Source organism: Mus caroli, unplaced genomic scaffold, assembly GCF_978045245.1.
Source record: "Mus caroli unplaced genomic scaffold, Mus_caroli_1 scaffold_12, whole genome shotgun sequence".
Taxonomy (NCBI): Eukaryota; Metazoa; Chordata; class Mammalia; order Rodentia; family Muridae; genus Mus; species Mus caroli.
In genome coordinates this window covers 118,966,097-118,971,187 of record NW_028227267.1, presented here as the reverse complement: position 1 = coordinate 118,971,187, position 5,091 = coordinate 118,966,097, and the positions used below count along the sequence as shown (strand labels likewise).

General features: G+C 45.8%; 1 pseudogene; it reads right to left on the bottom strand.

The window, feature by feature from the left end:
• Positions 1 to 3,633: 3,633 nt before the first annotated feature.
• On the bottom strand, positions 3,634 to 4,083 carry LOC110309918 (small ribosomal subunit protein uS17 pseudogene; annotated as a pseudogene).
• Positions 4,084 to 5,091: the final 1,008 nt, after the last annotated feature.

Below are 5,091 nucleotides of genomic sequence, written 5' to 3'. Positions count from 1 at the left end.
AGGGGTGGACAGAAGAGAGGAAAGAGAAGTCACAGCTGACGCCACCTACCCTGGGGAAGATGGAAAAGAGAAGGCAACAAAGAGAAAAGAGGCCAAGAGAAACACAGGATCACAAAGCTGCCTGTTCCAACGTGCTGGTGGTACCAAGGTCAGAAAATGTTGGTGTGATGGTTTCCATAGGCTCAGCCCAGGGAGTGGCACTATTAGAAGGTGTGGCCCTGTTGGAGTAGGTGTGTCACTGTGGCTGTGGGCTATAAAACCCTCATCCTAGCTGCCTGGAAGCCAGTATTCTGCTAGCAGCCTTCAGATGAAGATGTAGAACTCTCAGCTTCTGTACTATGCCTTACTGGATGCTGCCATGTTCCTGCCTTGATGATAATGGACTGAACCTCTGAACCTGTAAGCCAGTCCCAATTAAATGTTGTCCTTATAAGAGTTGCCTTGGTTGCCGGGTGTGGTGGCGCACGCCTTTAATCCCAGCACTCAGGAGGCAGAGGTAGGCAGATTTCTGAGTTCAAGGCCAGCCTGGTCTACAAAGTGAGTTCCAGGACAGCCAGGGCTACACAGAGAAACCCTGTCTTGAAAAAACAAAACAAAAAAAAACAAACAAAAAAAAGAGTTGCCTTGGTCATGATGTCTGTTCACAGCAGTAAAACCCTAACTAAGATAGAAATACAGCAGCCACATGTCCTGGGTTTCCTGGGAGGACTGGCTTTTAAGTATTTTCTTTTTTTTTTTTCTTTTCTTTTCTTTTTTTAAAAAAGATTTCTTTATTTATTATTATACATAAGTACACTGTAGCTGTCTTTAGACACAGCAGAAGAGTGCATCAGATCTCATTACGGGTGGTTGTGAGCCACCATATGGTTGCTGGGATTTGAACTCAGGACCTTCAGAAGAGCAGTCCAGTGCTTTTACCCGCTGAGCCATCTCACCTGCCTGCTTTTAAACATTCTTATCAGAGCATGTGCTCCACGTTATAAAGGAAAGCACTTTATTGGGGCTGGCTTACAGGTTCAGAGGTTTAGTCCATTATCGTCATGATGGGACACGTGGTTGTGTGTAGGCAAACATGGTGCTGGAGAGGTAGCTAAAGAGTTCTACATCAGGTTCTGCAGGCAGGAGAGAGAGAGAGAGAGAGAGAGAGAGAGAGAGAGAGAGAGAGAGAGAGAGAGAGAGAGAGAGAGAGAGACTGGGCCTGGCTGGAGCATTTGCAACCTCAAAGCCCATCCTCTCTGACACACTTCCTCCACAAGGACGCATCTCCTAATAATGTTACTCCTTATGAGCACACGGGGCTGCTTTCACTCAAACCATCACACCAACCATTCATAAAGATCTGGGTTCAACCCCAGCACCAGAAAGAAAAAGGAAAGGTAAAGTAAATCAACAACAAAACAAAACAACCTTTAAAAATCCACAAAGAGCTTACATGCCTTGATGACTTCAGCTATGGCCAAGCCTGCTTTTGACATTGACCCAAAGCTTACATATTGGCAGGTACACAGGTGCACATACACACATGCAATCACAGAGGACATTTTGCACATCCATTCTCTCTTTTCTTTTCCCATGATTTCCCACCAGGGAGCCTGGTGGAAGTGACCTGGAATTACCTTTTTTTCTTGGTCTGGACTAGTCATTGGCTCCTACCTGCTTGTTGCCTCCTGAGAGCTAGCTCATTGCTGCTCCCCCACGCTATACACTCAGGAGCCTGTGGTGCTCAGCATGTTCTACCATATGAAAATTATGTGCTCACCTTGACTCTTGATGAAAATTGGAGCTGACAGTTTTCTGGAAGATCTGCATGCACACACACACACACACACATTGTTCTCACCTACTCTTTGTGCCTTCCTCTCATGGAAAATGATGAATTATGAAGTTGGTCAGAATCTACTTGACTGAACGGCCATGCTCTCCAGCCCCCTCTGTTTATCTTTCCCCCATCTCACACCAATTTTCACCTAGGTGCTTTGGTTTTGAGGTCAAACGGGAAAAGCTACAATTAGACAACAGAGTGAGTGCGTTTAACAGCTCTACTCTCTCATTAAGGAGCATGGCACCCTCGCTTTTCTCCCTTTCTGCCTTGCTGAGATGCCGGTTGCTAAAGCTTTGATTTCTGGGCTCTCACCCAGGATTGTGAGTTTCTCGGTCTCCTAAGTTGTTAGGAGGGGAGTGAGGGAGGGCAGGAGCGGGCTGTCCTCTTCAGTCACCAAGGCACACACGCCACTATGAATCACATCTGCTTTTATTTATTTATTTATTTATTTATTTATTTATTTATTTATTTTTGGTTTTTCGAGACAGGGTTTCTCTGTGTAGCCCTGGCTGTCCTGGAACTCACTTTGTAGACCAGGCTGGCCTCGAACTCAGAAATCCGCCACCACGCCCGGCCACATCTGCTTTTAAATAGAGAACCTATTATTCTTGAACTTCATAGGCTCAAATTAAGTCCTAGAAAAAGTAGTCAAAAAGTACATCAACAATTTAGAGAGAGAGAGAGAGAGAGAGAGAGAGAGAGAGAGAGAGAGAGAGAGAGACTGTAATAGTATGACCAAACTTATTCAAACTGCCTTTGAAAATGTTATAGAAAAGAAAACTACCTGGTGGTGGTGGCACACACCTTTAATGCTGTGCACCTGAGAGGCAGAGGCAGGAGGATCTCTGAGTTTGAGGCCAGCCTGGTCTACAGAATGAGTTCCAGGACAGTCAAGGCTACACAGAGAAACCCTTTCTCAGCCCCCCCCCCAAATAAACGAAGGGAGGGAGAGAGGGGGGGAGAACTAAAACTGTTTTTTCCAACTGCTTACACTGTGCATTCTGTTCCCTCTGCAGAGCTATGTAAACCGCAGCACTTGGTATGACCCGTCTGAACGCACCGGAGGCCTAAATGCTGCACTTTCTGTGAACAGGTAGCCCGCTCTCTAAGTGAACCCATAAAGTTGTTCTCTCTTTCCCACCTCCTCCCTGCCTCTTCACTGCATCCCCTAAGTGGTGAGAGCATAGGAGATCTGAACCTATTGTCTAGCAAAGCTGTCTTCTTGTTCTTCCAGATCATGCTGGGTTTGTGTTATTGCTTCTGGCCACATCTTCCAACTGAGCTTTCTCCCATGATTTAAATTTCTTTGTATGTTTGCCATATTTTTTCAGCTTCTTTTTCAAGTTGTTTTTTTGAAAAAGGGTCTCACTCAGTCCATAGTCCAGGTTGGCCTAGAACTCCCAGACTGCCATCTGGTTGTGTCCGTAGTGTGTACAGCCTAAGAGTCACTTAATTTATTTAATAATATGCACTTCATCCCATACCTTTCCCTTATTTCATAGTCTATTATTTTTGTTTTGTTTTGTTTTTTGTTTTTCGAGACAGGGTTTCTCTTTGTAGTCCTAGCTGTCCTGGAACTCACTCTGTAGACTGGGCTGGCCTCATTTTTATCACAGAGTAATAGTCCATTTCAGAGATGCACCACAATTCATCTATCAACTCTTGGTTGTTTTAAAGTTTCGACATTATGGACAGAACCATCAGTGTGGAACTTGGTGTGTGAACATAGTTTCAATTCATATATATATATGATATATATACTTAAGTTGGAAAGTAACTGAATTTGCTGTAGGGCATTGGCTAGAGTCCCCTTAGAACTTCTGAAACTGCATCTTGGTGCCAGCAGCCTTGGTGACCTTGAGCACATTGAACAGAACAATCTTGTTCAGGGGCCTGCACTCTTCAACAGTGAAACAGGGGACAGGTGCACAGACATGTTCTTGTGCCACTTCTCAAAGAGAATGTATTTTCGGATGTAATGGAGATGGTCCTGGTGGATGACAATGATCCTCTGCATCTTCATCCTCGTTACACCACCAGACAGGATCCGACCTCCCGGATGGAGACATTACCAGTGAAGGGGCATTTCTTGTCTATGTGGGTGCCCTCGATGTCCTCCGTGGGCATCTTGAGTTCTAGACCAATGTTCTTGTAGCACCAAGGGAGTTTTTCCTTGCCGGTTTCTCCCAGCAAAACACACTTCTTGTTTTGAAAGATTGTAGGCTGGTTTGGTAAGCACACTCTGTCTGAAAGTCCGCCATCTTCCTGGCAGCCTGAGAAGAGGAGCGGTAGGCCCACTTCCGGCTTCCTTATTCACCACGTAAAGTCTTCACAGTTTGAATTCTTTAGCGTAAAGGTCAAGTAGTGCAATTACTGGGTCATATAATTTATATACATCTAATTCTATAGGAAACTGCCAAAATTGAGGTTGGGAAGATAACTCAGTCAGTGTGTGCCCCATAAACAAGAGGACTCAGTTTGGCCCCCAGAACCCGTGTGAAAGTGCGCCTTGAGTCCGCGCACACTTGGATTCTCTGTGCTGGGGAAGTGGAGGCGAGATGATCCCTGGAGCCTGCTGGCCAGCCAGTCAATCCTAATGGTGAGCTCCAAATCCGTGAGAGACCTTGACTGAAGGAGGAGAAGGAGTTCCTGGGAATGACACCCAAGGTTGTCTTTTCATCCCCGTGAATGTGCACACAGGCTCATCCACACCCCCAACATGGATACCCCCACGATGTTAACAAGTGCACACACATGTATTTAAAGAGTAAAAACCAAATTGCCAAAATGTCACGTAGAGAAGCCAGACTGTATCGGTTACTTTTCAGTTCCTGCCATAAAGCACCAAGACCAAGGCAACTTACAGAAGGGAAGGTTTATTTGGGGCTTACAGTTCACTGTCTTGCTCGGGGAGTACTGCACAGGCAAACCACACTGAGAGAACCACAAGCAGAGAGCTCGTATCTTAAGTCACATGCAGGAAGCACAAAGAATGACTTAGAAATGGTGCTGTGGCTCTTGAAACCCCCAAGTCTGCCCCCAGTGACACAGTTCCTCCATCAAGGTCAGGCCTCATAAACCTCTGTAAGCTGTGCCAACTGCAGACCAAGGATTCAAATGCCCCAGACTCTTAGAAACAGCTCCCTTCAACCCCACACAGACCCAGTCAGGAGAGAGTAGAGGTGCCTGCTGCTTCATGCCAGCATTTGTAGCCTTGGTGTTCTGGATTCAAGCAGTGCTGGCAAGATCTCAGAGTTGTCTCAAGTGAG